Source organism: Canis lupus, chromosome 18 (genome assembly GCF_048164855.1).
Source record: "Canis lupus baileyi chromosome 18, mCanLup2.hap1, whole genome shotgun sequence".
Classification (NCBI taxonomy): Eukaryota; Metazoa; Chordata; class Mammalia; order Carnivora; family Canidae; genus Canis; species Canis lupus.
In genome coordinates, this window is record NC_132855.1 from 48,932,824 (window position 1) to 48,950,106 (window position 17,283).

At 40.4% G+C, this 17,283-nt stretch overlaps 1 long non-coding RNA gene across 3 annotated transcripts in view; it reads left to right on the forward strand.

The window, feature by feature from the left end:
• The window catches only part of LOC140609171 (uncharacterized), a 219,864-nt gene that overhangs the window by 156,689 nt on the left and 45,892 nt on the right, over positions 1–17,283 (forward strand). The window contains exon 1 of one of the 3 annotated variants that reach the window (XR_012011108.1): positions 16,864–16,945. The exons of the other annotated variants lie outside the window; for them this stretch is intronic. This is a non-coding gene — a long non-coding RNA (uncharacterized lncRNA). Of the gene's footprint in view, positions 1–16,863; positions 16,946–17,283 lie in introns of those variants that run through there. 3 annotated transcript variants of the gene reach the window in all.

Consider the following 17,283-nt stretch of genomic DNA (forward strand, 5'->3'; position numbering starts at 1 on the left):
AAAAAAAAAACCGACTACTTCAGGAGGGAGTCAATTTCCTGCTCCTGAAGATATCAAGAGAGTCAAGAGAGTCTGGGATTTTTGATATATAAAAGACCCACAGCCAATATCATCTTCCATGGGAGAAAAAACTGAGACTTTTCCTTTATGGTCAGGAACAAGATAGGAATGTCCACTCTGATCACTACTATTTAGCATAGTACTGAAAGTCTTAGCCCAGGAACAAGACAACAAAAAGAAATAAAAGGCATCCAAATCAGCAAGGAAGAAGTCAAACTTGCACTATTTGCAGACATGATAATTTGTAGAAAACCAAAAAGACTACACCAAAAAATTACTAGAACTGATACACGAATTCAACAAAGTTGAAGGATATAAAATCAATGTACAGAAATCTGTTGCATTTCTATACACCAATAATGAAGCATCAGATAGGGAAATTAAGGAATCAATCCCATTTACAATTACACCAAAAAAACATAAGATACCTAGGAATAAGCCTAGCCAAAGAGGTAAAATATCTGTACTCTGAGAATTATAGAACACTTATGAAAGAATATAAAGAAATGCAAAAACATTCCATATTCATAGATTGGAAGAACAAACTTTGTTAAAATGTGTATACTACCCGAGGCATTTTACACATTTATTGTAGTCTCCTATCAAAATACTACCAGTGTTTTTCACAGAGCTAGAACAAACAATCCTAAAATTTGTATGGAACAACAAAAGACCCTGAATAATCAAAGCAATCTTGAAAGAGCAAAGTCAAGCTGGAGACACCATGATTCCAGACTTCTAGCTATATTACAAAGCTGTAGTCAACAACCATCTGGTCAACTAATCTTTGACAAATCAGGAAAGAATATCCAATGGAAAAAAGATAGTTTCTTCAACAAATGGTATTGGGAAAACTGGGCAGCCACATGCAGATGAATGAAACTGAACCACTTTCTTACATCATACACAAAAATAACTTCAAAATGGATGGAAGACCTAAATGTGAGACAGGAATCCATTAAAATCCTAGAGGAGAACACAGGTAGCAACCCCTTTGACCTCAGCCACAGCAGTTTCTTACTGTACACATATTGGAGGCAAGGGAAATAAAAGCAAAAATGAACTATTCAGGCTTTATCAAGAAAAAAAGCTTTAACACAGCAAAGGAAAGAATCAACAAAACTAAAAGGCAGCCTGCAGAATGGATAAGATATTTGCAAATGACATATCTGATAAAGGGTTAGTATCCAAAGTATATAAGGAATTTATCAAACTCAACACTCCCAAAACCAAATAATCCAGTTAAGAGATGGGCAAAAATATATGAATGGACATTTTTTTCCAAAGAAGACACCCAGATTTAAAAAAAAAGAAGACATCCAGATGGCTGAAAGACACATGAAAAGATGCTCAACAGCACTTATGATCAGGGAAATACAAATCAAAACCACTATGAGTACCATCCCATGTCTGCCAGGATGGCTAAAATTAACAATGAGGAGGTGAGGATATGGAGAAAGGGGAACCCTCTTGCACTCTTAGTGAAATGCAAACTAGTGTATCCACTCTGAAAAACATACAGAGGTTCCTCAAAAAGTTAAAAATAGAACTACCCTATGATGCAACAATTGTATTTATATACTAGGTATTTACCCAAATGATACAAAAAAAAAAAAACAGATTGAATACACATGAACTTTGATGTTTATAGCAGCATTATCAACAATAGCCAAATTATGGAAATGCCCCAAATGTCCATTGACTGATTAATGGATAAAGAACAAATGTGTACACACACACACACACACACACAGTGGAATATTACTCAGGCATCAAAAAGAATGAAATCTTGCCATTTGCAATGATGTGGAGGGAGCTAGAGCATATTATGCTAAGTGAAATAAGTCAGGCAGAGAAAGACAAATATCATATGATTTCACTCATGTGGAATTTAAGAAACAAAACAGATGAGCATATGGGAAGGGAGAAAAGAGAGAAACAAGTCATAACAGACTCAATGATAGAGAAAAACTTAGGGTTGATGGAGGGATATGGGTGGGGGAGGGGCTAAATGGTGATGAGTATTAAGGAGGATATGTGTTATGATGAGCACTGAGTGTTGTATGTAAATGATGAAACACTGAATTCTACTCCTGAAACCAATATTGCATTGTATGTTAACTAACTAGAATTTAAATAAAAATTTTAAAAAAGAGAGAGTCTAGGCTTTTCAGCCTGGCTACTATGGGACACAATTCATGCTTCGGGTGACTTTAACTGCCCCCTATCTCAGAATTTTGTAATAGAATGATGTACTAGAGTAGAGTCTCTAAAAGTACAACATCAGGTGAATAATAATGGGAAGGTAGATGAGAGTTAGAATTAAATAGTGAAGATTTGACCCCAGTAGGGGGCACAGACTAATGCTCATTCTTTCCACTCTGTTTGCATTGACCAGATCAGTCTATGCATGAAAAGTCTGAAGTGTGAGTGCATGTGTTTGTATGTGTGTGCATGTATGTATGTGTACATGTGCAGATATGTGAATGCATATGAATAAACTTTGTGTGTATATTTTACATGCACGTGCACACATAAGCACTTGTGTGTGCATGTTTGCATGTGCATGCATGTGTGTGTTTGAGTGTAGAATAAAGAATGGAAGAGCTGAACTGGGTTCAGATAGCTGAAATGATTCAAGTGCCATCAAAGAAAAGTTGAATCATTTTACTTTGTAAACCTTAAACTCTAAAAGAATTTTCCATATAAATGTAGGCCAAATGTGTGTTCATTGGCTTTTTCAAAGATGCAAATGAAACAAGCATTTCAATCCTGAATTTTCACAAAGTGGATTTCAGACTCAGGCCCTCAAAGACTTTATTCCTGTTGGGAAACAAGGATTTTCTCAGCAGTGCTCAGCAGTTCACAGAGAAGGTTGCTCTGTCATCTGGGTCATTGTACAGTGAGAAACTGGAGTTGTAGGATGAGGGAAAGGCAGAGGGAAGAGATCCAGAGAGACCAGGTATATAGAGCCAGTGCAGGGAGGATTCACTTTCGCTTTATACTTGTTTCTCCTTTCTTGTAGTGTCAAGTTCAGAATTATTACTTATGCTGACCAGCCTTCACCCTCTCTGAGCTTGTGTTCTATTTGTAATTCAGGAATGAGAACAGCAGACTCCTTTCTTGCTTCTTGTGGGGGGTTAAATGTGATCCTGGAAAATGGAAGTCATTTATAGACTGTAAAGTGCTCTAGTCATAAATGCCAAGCTCATCCCAGGGGATATGCCAGACATCAGCATTATTCTCCACCCACTCCCCCACTTCTTGCCTGGACTTCACACCACACAACACAATGTAATGTGAGATTTTGTGTTTTTCCTTGTGGTAGTCTATCTCCACAAATATGGAAGAGTTTTGAGGCTGAGTACAGCCTCCTTTACTTAAAAAAAAAATCTCTCTCTTCACTACTCAACTTGTTGGTTAACTCTCCATATCTAAATATTGACATTTATGGTTTCAGCACTTACATCATCCATTCATCTGCATTGTTTGCTAAGGGACATTCTGTAAAACCAGCCATGGAAAGCAAATAGTTGTTTTCCAGAACCATCTAAATGCTTCGGACCTACAGGGAAATCACACACCTTGCAGAGATTCCAGATGCTGGATCTCTCCAAAATGACAACAAGCCTTACCACCTTGGGAAAAGCTTTCTTGAGGTGATCTGAAGCTTTTAGTGAGAAGGAGAGGGTCAAGCATTTCTGGAGAAGGCACTCACAACTGTTTAATGCGAGAAGTCTTAGTGATTACTTTCTTTAGCAAGCCTTCTTATTTATTATACTGATTTTGAGCTAACTTTTTTCAGCTCTCACTTTCACAGCCCTGCTTTGCCTAATTCACCATTATCACTAAATCACCATTACCATGTTAAGATCCAAGAAAAGCAGGTTAGAGAGGTTCCCTTAATGGTTTAGAATTCTCAGATAACTTAGAGGTAGTGTAAAAAAATAATAACAAGCCCTAGAGAGTCCACTTTGTTGCACATCCAGGGAAAACAATACTTCATGTGATAAATGTCAGACTATCTTTGTGCTACATGAAGTGAGGGGCAGTAAAGAGAGAGAAAGAACCCAAACTTCACAGAATAGATCATTGAGAATGCTGGGCAATCTGACAAGTTTTTTCAGCAGGGTTCTTATGACTCAGAATTATCTAGTGATGGTTCCCAAGCCAAAGCATTTTTTAAGATATTTATTTATATATTTTGGGGGGGCAGAATGAGAGAACCCGACATGGGGCTCCATGTCATCACCCATGAGAGCATCACCTGAGCCCAACCAAAGAATTGGAAGCTTAACTGACTGAGCCACTCCGGTGCCCCAACCAAAGCATTTTATTAAGAAATAGTGAATAACATGTGCTGTGGCCACCTTCTCCTTCCTTCTCCCCTCCTCAAATCCCTCATCTCTTCCCACCCTTGCCTCATCCTGTCTTTCATTTTATCCCATCCCCCATCTCTTCTATTCTCACCTTACCTGTTTTATCCCTTACTTCCCCACACTGCATCTCTCAGCCCTGGGGGAGGCTCACCTGAGGCTCAAGGATAGAGCTTCAAGGTTGTCTATGATGATTGTGTATCTACTAGTTAATTTAAAAAGATCAGGGTTGTTAAATTTTAATATACTTATATTAAAATAGACCATCATTTACACTTGTATTGAAGCAATAACATTTATTTGATTATTTGGTATTAGTTGATATTCTTTAAACCTGTACTTCTATCCCTTTTTCATGTTGTTTCTTCTGCCAGGAATGCTCTCTTGTCATCTCACTCGCGTGCTAATTCTGTCCACACTCAAGACTCAGTTTTACAGTCATTTCTGGATGCTTTCCCTGATTTCACTGTCTGAATCAGTACCCTCATAGTTCCTGGGTACATTTTTTTTATTGAAGTGTAGTTGACATACGATATTATATTAGTTTCAGGTCTACAACATAGGGATTCAACATTTATGCATATTACAAAGTGATCTCCACTAAATCTAGCTACCAACTGTCACAATACCAAGTTGTGACAATATTAACTATATCCCCCATGCCATAATTATATCCTTGTGTATTATTTATTTTATAACTGAAGATTGTATCTTTTGATTCACTTCCTCTATTTTGCCCATCCCCCATTTCCCTTCCCCTGGCAACCACCAGATTGTTCTCTATGTCTATGAGTCCATTTCTGTTTTGTGTGTTTTGTTTTTTAGATTCCACGCATACATGAAATCATGCAGTATTTGTCTTTCCCTATCTGCATCCCTAATGCAGATATCTCTAGGTTCATCCATGTTGTTGTGAATGGCAAGATTTTTTCCTCTTTGGGTGCATTATTTTATCACCCTAGTGCACTTCATTCCCTGCTATATTATCTATTTCTGTGTCTGTCTTCCACAGGCTACTTACTACAAGGTCAGAGACTATGTCCTATTTATCCTTGCATCTCCAGTCTCATCACAGGGCTTGCCATATAATGGAAAGTCAATGAATGTTCATTAGGTTGATACTGATATAGGAATCTCAAGTACAAAATGAATAAGCAAGGAAATAAGAATGCTATTTATCTTCTCACAATAAGAAAATTATGAATACTGAGTTTATTAAGGTGGCCTCTGCTAAAGACATGGGTGTTCCTGTCACCATCAAAAGTACAAGTTTCCTTTATTCTCATACATGGGGTTCATGGGAGCTCTATGATTCCATTACAGCTCATGGCTCTGTGATTGCGAGATCCTCTCTTGAGTCCTGATTTTCTCTCTAAGCCTACAGAGGATGACAAGAGAAACAACAGCCAGAGGGAAGCTGCTTCTAGAAAGAGATAGACAGCTGGAAAAATACTGCCCTTTCTCCTCCCACTCAAAGCACCCCATGCAGCACACATGTGGAAGCTGGATGGGGTGACTGCCACTGTGTGGTGTGAAGGCATCATCTAACCTTTGATTTTATGTCTAAGATCAGATTACACACATCCATAATGACAACAGCTGGAGCAGAGCCTCTGGAAAAGCAGATAGCATTGGGGTGACCCCCCCTCCAGCCTGGGGGATGTATACTACATCTATAATCTTGATAAGGGTGGAAGTGTCTTACTTTGAGTTCTCCCAGAAGTAGGCCCCAAGGCATGGATTTGATTGCAAGCAGTTTATTTGTAAGGTGAACTCAGGACATACTGATAGGGGAGTGTAGAAGTGAGTCAGGGAAGGGAAGACAGTCAACAAGGATGAGTAATTGAGTTTCCCCTGTGGACAACTGTCGTTTAACTTGTTGGGAACTCTGGGAGACGGAATGGAACTCTCACCCTCAGGGTTATCCTGCTGAATGGATGGAGCTGGAGAATGTATTTCATCAGCTACACCAGTCAGTTGTTGGTTGCATGTTGTTCCTGCGATACTTAATTTCCCACCATTTCTGGCCTGTCACATCATACGGCCAGAATGGGTTCCAGTGGCAGGAGAAAACCCTCAGGCAAAGGGAGGCAGTCCTGCCCTCAGAAGTTGGGCTGGTCAGTATGGAAATGCTAGATGCCATTGTGCCATGGGTGGGGCCCCCCACAGATGTCTGCTGCAGGCAGGGTACAATGGTGAGCTCCTGTAGTTCACTGGCACAAGTCCTGTGCCAGCCTTGACTTCCAGCTGGAGGGTTGGCAGGGTGGCTCGCTGGAAGTGTCAATTCACTGCCCTTCTGTACTTTTTACAAACAAATGGCTCTTCTTAGTCTTAATTGTCACACTGTCAGAGTTTATGAGAGCAAGGCATTAACGTGTTCTTGAAAAGTATGTGATAATCTAGCTTGGATTTGGGCACTACTGACATTGGGGCTTAAAAATGTCAAGGAGATCACTGGGACTTCACAAGATGAGAAGCTGCCGCACAGCAAAAGAAACACTCAACAAAACTAAAAGACAACCCACAGAATGGGAGAAGATATTTGTAAATGACCCGTCAGATAAAGGGCCAGTGTCCAAGATCTCTAAAGAACTTATTCAACTCTACAGCAAAGAAACCAAGAATCCAATCATGAAATGGGCAAAAGACATGAACAGAAATGTCACAGAGGAAGACATAGACATGGCCAACAAGCACATGAGACAATGCTCCGCATCACTGGCCATCAGGGAAACACAACTCAAAAGCACAATGAGATACCACCTCACACCAGTGAGAATGGTGAACATTAATAAGACAGGAAACCACAAATGTTGGAGACGATGCAGAGAAAGGGGAACCCTCCTGCACTGTTGGTGGGAATGTGAACTGGTGCAGCCACTCTGGAAAACTGTGTGGAGGTTCCTCAAAGAGTTCAAAATAGAGCTGCCGTGCGACCCAGCAATTCCACTGCTGGGGATTTACCCCAAAGATACAGCTGCAGTGAAACGCCGGGACACCTGCACCCCGATGATTATAGCGGCAATGTCCACAATAGCCAAACTGTGGAAGGAGCCTCGGTGCCCATCGACAGATGAATGGATAAAGAAGATGTGGTCTACCTATGTAATGGAGTGTTACTCAGCCAATAGAAATGACAAATATCCACTATTTGCTTCGACATGGAGGGACCTAGAGGGTATTATGTTGAGTGAAATAAGTCAATGCGAGAAGGACAAACATTATATGGTCTCATTCATTTGGGGTATATAAAAATTAGTGAAAGGGAATAAAGGGAAAGGAGAGAAAATGAGTGAAAATATCGGTGAGGGTGACAAAACATGAGAGACACCTAACTCTGGGAAATGAACAAGGAGTAGTGGAAGGGGAAGTGGGTGGGGGGTTGGGGTGACTGGGTGATTGGAACTGAGGGGGGCACTTGGTGGGATGAGTACTGGGTGTTATGCTACATGACAGCAAACAGAACTCCAATAAAAAAAATCTTTTTGACAAAAAAAAAATGTCAAGGAGTTCCTAGGCTGATCTACACCACTCCAATTTCATAAGGAATAATTTGATAGGGGGGCTATTATGAGAGCTCTACCATGCAATGCAACTGGATTGTGCAGAACCAAAATGTGCATCTCAGTTATAGTCATGAAACTTCAAAGTGAAGGCATTGGAAAAGCTTGTAGGAACCAGAAGTTTCAGAAGGCTGACTAGTCTGCTTTCAGTTTCTAAAACATTTGCCCTACACATTGACATTTATTTCCCAACATTTATCAGGAAGAGTTTTTGTGCTGTGCTTTTTCTTGTATATTACCCTTCCTTAATGATGAGTTCTTTGGGGAATATAATACATATATTCAGTTGTAAACGCTACTCTGGTATAATGTTATACTGTGATTTAATATTTAAGCATTTGCTAATCTTTGGGGATCAGAATGAACACTCAATGCTAATTTAAAAAAACATGCTTCACATTTGTATTGCACTTTATCAATCAAGTGAGACGATATCTGTCAAAGACACTTTGTACACTGTGAAGTGCTTATTCTCATTCCTCAGGATTTAAATCGTAGCTCACAGTGGAGGTGGGAGATCTGTCTGTGAAAGCTCTAGGTGAAGAAATACAAACCTGGAAGGAGGATACCAAGTTGGGGGCTAGGAAGCAACCTCGATTCTGGCAGGGGATCCAGAGGAGAAATGGTCCATACTTTGGGTTTCATCAGTCCTTCAAGGGTTGCTAAGCACAGAGCCAAGGGAGCCAGCTATATTTTAGAGGAAGTCACATGTAATTATGCCACTGCTTTTATGCTGTTTTATGACAACCAAGAATACTATATTGTATTTTTAATCATGAACACATGCTCACTGTCTTCTGGAGAGTGGCTGATTTTGAAATTAAAAACAAAAACCCAATAAATAGATCTAACCAGTTAAAAAAAAAAACATTGTTGTGTTGGAGTGCTAGACAAATTGTTTCATTTATTCTCTTTGCAAACTTGCTTATCAAGTTTCCTTTACTTTCATTATCTTTCACTTTGTCAATAATCACCTTCTTTCTAGCTCTCCCTGACATCCTTTCAAAGCCCACCACACAATTATTTTTTGCCTTTGTATTTAAAGATGACTGAAACCATGCACCATTCAATGCAGTTCAGATAATGCTTGCTTTCAAACTTAGTCTTCCAATAAGACCAACTACATGCCTAAACCTGGGCTTGGCAAGTTGGGGTCTCATGGGATGGGAAGATGTAGTCTCTGCCCTCAGGGTATTCCCTTTTATAGAGACCAAATCTGTACCTTCCCTTTATCAGGAAGGCAACAGCTTTCCCATAGACCCACAGCCAACTACCCCCCAGGTCACACCTGGCTTCTAAAGGGCAAAGAGGCTAGCAAATGGAATATTGAGCTTTCTACTCTTTAAAGCTGAGAAGACAAAGGAGAAGGGGTTTAGGAATGGATCTTGAGTGAACTAACAGTATGTTCCAAAGTAAGAATAATGCCTGTATTTTTAAAAAGGACAATGAGAGAGCAGCCCGGTGGCTCAGCGCTTTAGCGCCACCTTCAGCCCAGGGCGTGATCCTGGAGTCCCAGGATGGAGTCCCCCATGGACCCCCTGCAAGGAGCCTGCTTCTCCCTCTGCCTATGTCTGTGCCTCTCTCTCTCTGTGTGTCTTTCTAATAAATAAAATCTTTAAAAAAAAAAAAAAAAGGACAACGAGGCTCAGAGAAATGAAGTATCTTGCCTATTGTCACACAATTGGTAAGAAAAGGAGCAAGATTCTGTGTGACTGTCTGATTCAAGAGTCTGCCCTCTGAATCACTTCTCATTCTAGACATCTACTACTCGTGTCTCTCTCCTACAGATTATTGCCTTTGCACCAGTGCATCATGAGGAAATTTCAACTTAAATATCATGCGATGTTAGTTGTGTTGGTGTTTGGAAAAGACAGCCTTAAAAGTCTTGGAACCTCTGCCATAGAGTCTTTGCCTATTTAGTCTTCCCTCCCCCCACTTCCTTCCTTCACAGATTAATTGAACAGCTGCTACGTGCCAGACATTTAGGTCTGCCACTCTGCCTAAACAGTCAGTGCTTGCTGAATAAATAAACATTTGTTGTCTAGCATAATTCTTCTGCCTCTATGTAGAGAACAATGGATTTTTTTTTTTTTTTGTCTGAAGTACAGGACATTATTCCCATTTCTAAGCCTCTGTTCTGAAAGAATCAATATGGCAGTTTTCAGAATGAAAAGAAGAAGGAGGAGGAGGAGGAACCAGACCTTTCAGTGATATTAAACCTCTTAAATGACAAACCTGTAATTTGTAGAAGGAAAATGATTCTCTGAATGCATCTTATATCCTTGAGTTCCAAATTATAAAGTTCTCACTGAAGTTGGTCTCTGCCCAGGAGGAGATAGCGTCAGTCAAGACCTTGCTTTCTAATCAGCACTGCACTTCCACCGGCAGCCCTGCCCACACTGAACAAGACAGACTGAGGGGCGAGTCCCATTTCTTGTTGGGGCCTTCAGTGAACATACCAAATAGAGGAGACAGCAGTGGGCTATGGAGATTATTAAAATACTATTTTCTTTTCTTTTTCTTTATTGCTGATAATTTTTTGTTTTTATTGAAGTTTGATTTGCCAACTTCTAGTATAACACCCGGTGCTCATCCCAACACATGCCCTCCTCAGTGCCCGTCACCCCCCTTCCACCCCTACCCCCCACCCACCTCCCCTTCCACAGCTGTTTGTTTGTTTCCCAGAGTTTTTTTCAGCAGAAGTTACAGTCAGCTTTTGAGGAAACTTGGGGTGTTAATGACCATGGGTCCAGTTCATTTTGCTAAGACATTTAGTGAGACCCAGGCATACCAGTCACCAGGACAAAAGTATTATCTTATAAATGAGATGATGGCTGTTGACCTAAGTTAAAAAATTGAAACTGCTGACAAGCTTTGACTCATATTGAGATTCTTTGTAATCTTCCTCATTATTACTCACAGAAATCATCTCATTGATTTTGGAGGGTTTTCACAAGGGAGATGAGTGGACGGAGACCATTGCTAAGTCTCTTGTTAGCATATGGAGAAAATCATTCTCTCTGAGGAAAGTTTCCTCTTCTTTCCAGCTCCTCTGCCCTATTCTACACATAGTTCATCCCACCAGTGCTGATCCCCACATGTCTCAATGCCCTTCCAAGCCATACAAGCCTTTGTGTCCCTGGGAGGGACCAAGGACACCTTCACCTCAGCTCTTCAGACAAGGAAACCAATTTCAGAGAGATTCAATGCTCAGATGAGACTCCATTCTCATGGGGAATACGTGGGGGATATGTATTCCCTGGGGATAGAGAGGGCCCAGGAGTCCTGACTTGTTCTGCAGTTATTGCCCTTCTGGCTCAAGCACTTTAGGGACTATCAGGGAGCACCTCTCCACCTTTTATTCTAGAGTGGAGTATGTACATGCAACCTCCTCAAAGATGCAAGAGCCTGTAACCTGCTCAATAATCTGGCCTCTTTGCTGCTTATTTAATAAAGTCTGCCCCCTGAAAAACCAAAGCCAAAAGTTAAGACAAGAGGCAGTTGGTGTTAAGCTTTCCTTTGAGGCTCCTCCCTCACTTTAAAGCTATGAAATATTCAAGGTTATCTTGAGAAATGACCTTTAATTTTTTTAAAAGGCCATATTTTCTCTTTTCTTCATACTTTTTAGATGGAGGGAAAACACTTAGGAATCCAGGCATGAGTTTTAAGTTTACAGCTTATGAACATTCTCAGAGAATGAAGACTCAATGTTCTTTATGGCCTACGAGAATTCTGAATTCTTTACCATCTTCGGTTTAGCAAAATCACCAACTCTTTCTTTATACATACAACCCATCAAAACATGTACACATATGTGCATGCACACATATACCCTTCTAACTGCCTGCCCTTTATTTAAAAATCAGAGCATCATACCACTAAGGTCAAATGGTAACATGACTGGGAAGCTGCTTTTAATGATCAAGATATTGTTTTTTCTTCTAATGGGATCATTTGCATTCCAGTGTAAGGATTACTCTCTGGACATTTCTTGCTTTCTTTTCTGCCAAGCAGAGTGCTCTACAATGATGTTGGTTATCTCACTTGAGCTACCTTTATACTTTTCAATGTGTCAAATACATCCCTGCTTAGAATCACCTTCTATTATTTGATGGACCAGCTCTTGGTGGAATTGCTCACTCTGGCTATTGTTCCCTGTTCTTTGAACACATCAAGCCTATTCTTGTTTCAGGGCATTTATACATGCTGTTCCCTGTGCTCAAATCCCTTCTATCAGATTTTTACAGGCTGAATCCTTTGTATCCTTTGGTATCTTTGCATCAATTAGCTCTAATATTTTACTCTCTTAGAGGTACCATCTCTGACTGCCTGTGTTAGTTTAACTCAAACTGGCTTAAATAAGATGGAAATCTACTGGCTGACGTACTAGGAAGCCCAGAGGCAGTGACGGTTTCAGGGATGGTTGGCCCAGCAGTTTAATCATGGCATCAAGAACCCAGGGCTTCTCCAACTCTCTGCACCCACACCCACAGTGTTGGCTTCATCCCAAGTTTGATTTCTCTCCCATCAGCGTCAACTGTGCTACATGCTCTCCTAGTTTCACTTAATAGGGGAGAAAATTGGCTTCTCATTCCCTCTTAAGAACAATATTCTTCTAATATATCACATATTCACACTTGAGCCAGTTACTATTCAGGGAATATGATGACCTTTAAAACAATCAGGCCTTCCTTGGGCTGAATTTAGTTCCCCACACTGAACTGACAGAGTAGAATGAATGTGGCTTCTCTTCACCAGTGGCTGTCAGGCACTGTCCTCCAGAATTGCTTGGGAACCTTAAAATGACCAATTCCAATTTCCAAGCTGCTCTCTAACCAGTTAGGCTTCATGGGTGCAGGCCCAGGCCAATGGTTCCCAAATTTTGCTGCACACTAGAAGTACCTGGGGACTCCCACTCTGACAGACATTCTGACTTAGTCAATATGGGATGTGACATGGGCATTCCCAGGTGATTCTAATGTGTAGCCAAGTTTGGGAATTATTATTGTCCTAGGCATCAATACATATATGCATACATATTTCAAATTATACATATTTCATTTTAAATTAATACTTTTAATGAGATAAAATTTACATACCATGAAATTTACTCATTAATTATTGTACTAGTCAGTGATTTTCCATGTTTGCGAAGTTCATCATCTTAAAAATAAATCTCTTAACTACTTAGTCTCCCATCCCCTAGGCAAATATTGATCTACTTTCTGTCTTTATAGCTTTGCTTACTCTTGAGATTTCATACAAATATAATTATACAATATTCAGTCCTTTGTGACTGACTTCTTTCACTTCTTTCACTGTGTGTTATTGTGCTTTCTAGGTTCATAAATGTCATAGCAAATATCAGTACCTCACTCCTTTATATAACTGAATAATATTCTAACATATGAATATACCACATTTTGTTTATCTGTTCATTAGTTGATGGGCATTTGGTTTGTTTCCTCTTTGTGGCTCTTATGAATAATGTTGCTATGAACATTCATATATAAGTCTTTGTGTGGACATATGATCTCATTTCTCTTGAGTAGATATCTAGGAATGAAATTTCTGGGTCATTTGATGATTGTGTTTAATTTAATTCCTCAGTTATTGAGGAACTGCCAAACTGTGTCCCAAAGCAAATGCGCCATTTTGCATTCCTATCAGCAATAAAGGAGGATTCCAATTCCTGCACATCATTGTCAACACTTATTATTGTCTATCTTTTTGATTATATGATTCTAGTGCCTATGAAGTGATATTTTATCGTGGTATATATTTCTGTAGTGACTAATGAATTGAGCATCTTTTCATGTGCTTATTGGCCATTTGTATATCTTCTTTGTAGAGATGTCTATTCAGATACTTTTAAAAAGTTGTCTTCTCACTGAGTTTTAAGAGTTCTTTACATATTATGGACAAGTCCATAAATGAGGGATAAGTCCCTTACTAGATATATGATTTGCAAATATTTTCTCCCATTCTGAGTTGTCTTTTCATTTTCTTAATGGAATCTTTTGTCCAGTTTATCAAGTTTTTCTTTTATCACTTGTATTTTTGGTGTTGTATCTAAGAAATCATCGGATATTAACATAGTTTTAAAAACCCTCCCAGATGATTCTAAGCCAGGTTTGAGAACTCTTTCCATACACCACTGTATCTATAACTTACTCTTATTACTTTCTCTCTCACATTGCCATAAAGACAACCAAACCAAGGTACTTAATAGTCTATAAAAACAACCCACTTCAGGATCCCTGGGTGGCACAGCGGTTTGGCGCCTGCCTTTGGCCCAGGGCACGATCCTGGAGACCCGGGATTGAATCCCACGTTGGGCTCCCGGTGCATGGAGCCTGCTTCTCCCTCTGTCTGTGTCTCTGCCTTTCTCTCTCTCTCTGTGTATCATAAATAAATAAAAAACTAAAAAAAAAAAAAAACAGCCCACTTATTTATTAGTTTTCTTGTTTATTTTCTCTTTTCCTAACAGAATGTCAGCTCCATAAAGACAAATACCTTGCATGGTTTCCTGTTGTATTCCCAACATGGGGTCTAGCACCTAGAGGGCATCAGTTGAATGAAAAAAAATGAACAGGCCTATTGATCTTCCCACTACCATCCCACTCAACAGGCTCCTTGCCCTTTATTTCCAATTTCTATTGTTCTGCCACCATCTTCATCCAAGCCAGAGGTGGGAGTCTTCCTCATCATCCACATCTAATTGGTAACCAAATCCTATACTTCGTCCTGGAGAGAGTTGCTATACACACACCCACCTACACACACACACACACACACACACAAACACACACGCCACTGCATTGGCATCATTCTTTTACTTTCCCATCTTTTTCACCTTTTTGTGAGTTTATTGTAGGCAGAGATAGAGCTCTCTTGGTTTTCTATCCTTAGCACTTCACCCAACATTGGGCATAAGCAGGAATTTACCAGGGCTGCTGGATTAAGTCAAATGCTAAGGATTTGACATCTGGATCTGTGAGTTAGAACCAAGAACTGAGAGCCCCTTCCCTTTTTCTTTTGCTCTGTTGGGAGTTTGAACTGTTCTTTTGCTCTGATGAGAGTTGAGTGACAGACTCTCGGATGAGATGTTTGTGGCTGTGAAGAGGTGGAAGACTGTGTTAGGGCTGGAATTTTGTTTTGTGTGTGTGTGTGTTTTTTTAAGACTTTATTTATTTATCCGAGAGAGAAGGAGAGAGAGAGAGAGGGAGGGAGGGAGGGAGGGAGGGAGGGAGAGAGGCAGAGACACAGGCAGAGGGAGAAGCAGGCTCCATGCAGGGAGCCTGACATGGGACTCAATCCCGGGCCTCCAGGATCAGGCCCTGGGCCAAAGACAGCGCTAAACTGCTGAGCTACCTGGGCTGGAATTTTAATGTAGAGTGAGACCCTCTAGCAACCGGGAACTTAGTATCTCTATAAAGAAAATATCAAATACTCATCCAGAACATCTGGTGAACTTTCCTGAAGTGACAGTGAGATGTAAAAATTAGCACATGAATGAAGCTGTGTTCCCATAATAAATGATCAAAATTAACCTCAGCATAAGGCGTGGCCTTTCTACCACAAAGGAAGAATGGCATGAACGGGCAGGTGGAAAAGGACTTCAAGGGGAAAAGGTGTTTGCCTTGGAAACCACAGGATTTCAGCATATCAAGTCCCAGTGGACTCTGGCAAAGGTGGTAACAACGGGCTCAGAATAAAAAATCTAATGATTTTACCAGGCAAACAAACTATTCTGCATATGCTTAATTTCCACGATATGATACATAATTGTTATATTTGTCTCCCTGCATCTACCTCCCTGACTAGGTGATTGCTTTGTTAAGCTGAGGTAGATGTTGCTCAGGCTCTGGTAAGCCTGTGTTTCTGCAAGTACCTGCAGCTTTGCACCTGTAAGGTTCCATTATTGGGACAAGCCAGAGGTGCTGGGAGTGAATGGCCCTGAGAACAGTCCTCAGCTTATAGTGGATGGGATTTGGGGGATAAATACCTCAGCTTTCCCACCTCTGGGGACTGAAGACAATGACTCAGAGGCATGCTCCACACAGTCTCCCAGAATTTTCCAGTGGATTGAATTGCAATGGCCCACAGTGGTGATCAGTTTGATAACATGCTCTCTGTCACCTGCCTTCTCTCCCTCTCACTCCTGGGATCACATTCCAGGCAATCCTTGCCCTCAATTTCCTGTCCCAGAGTTTGCTTCCAACTTAACAGAACATTGTCTCCCCTTATCCACACCGGCTATGTTCCACAACCTGATGTGGATGCCCAAAATCATGGATACTACTGAACCCTATATATACTATGTTTTTATTCTAAACATAGATACCTATGATAAGGTTTAATTTATAAATTAGGCACAGTAAGAGATTAACAAAGATAACACAAGCACAAATTTATTTTTCCTTCACAATTTCCTCGATAGAAGATTCATTCTATTTTTAATTTTTTTAAAGATTCTATTTATTTATTCTTGAGAGACTCAGAGAGAGAGAGGCAGAGACATAGGCAGAGGGAGAAGCAGGCCCCATGCAGGGAGCCCGATGTGGGACTTGATCCCAGCACTCCAGGATCATGCCCTGAGCTGAAGGCAAACACTCAACCACTGAGCCACCCAGGCGTCCCAGAAGATTCATTCTTACCATAGATCTTAGCAACCTCAGCATACAATTTTTTTTCTTTTCTTATTAAGTGAGAACTTTCACTTAAAGGAAGTGTTTTATGGCTCCTCTTTGGCAGCTGAATTGTCAGCATCACTACTCCTGTGATTTGGGACCATTATTAAGTCAAATAAGGGTTCCTTGAAAACAAACACTGTGACACCATGACAGTTGATCTGATAACGAGCCAGCTGCTAAGTGACTGCCAGGTGGTAGCATATACAGCAAGAACATGCTTAGGACATGAATCATGTCCCCAAGAGACCTGGTAGGTTTTGTGATATTTCATCATGCATTCAGAATGGCATACAATTTAAAACTTATGAATTGTTTATTTCTAGAATTTTCCATGTAATGTTTTCAAGCTGCAGTTGACCGTAGGTAACTGAAACCATGGATAGTGAAATGCATTTTGGTGATGGGTGGATGTTGTTCTTGGTAACCCTTCACCCTTTCCTGTATGTCTGATGGGATTGTCTGCTGTCCCTGGGGTGTGTGGACAGAGCCTTTCAGGCAGAAACCATGTCTGAGAGGTAAGAGTGCCTGAGGAACTGTGGGTAGTACAGTAAAGCAGTGTAAAAATTTAATGAGCTTGCTTTTGACACC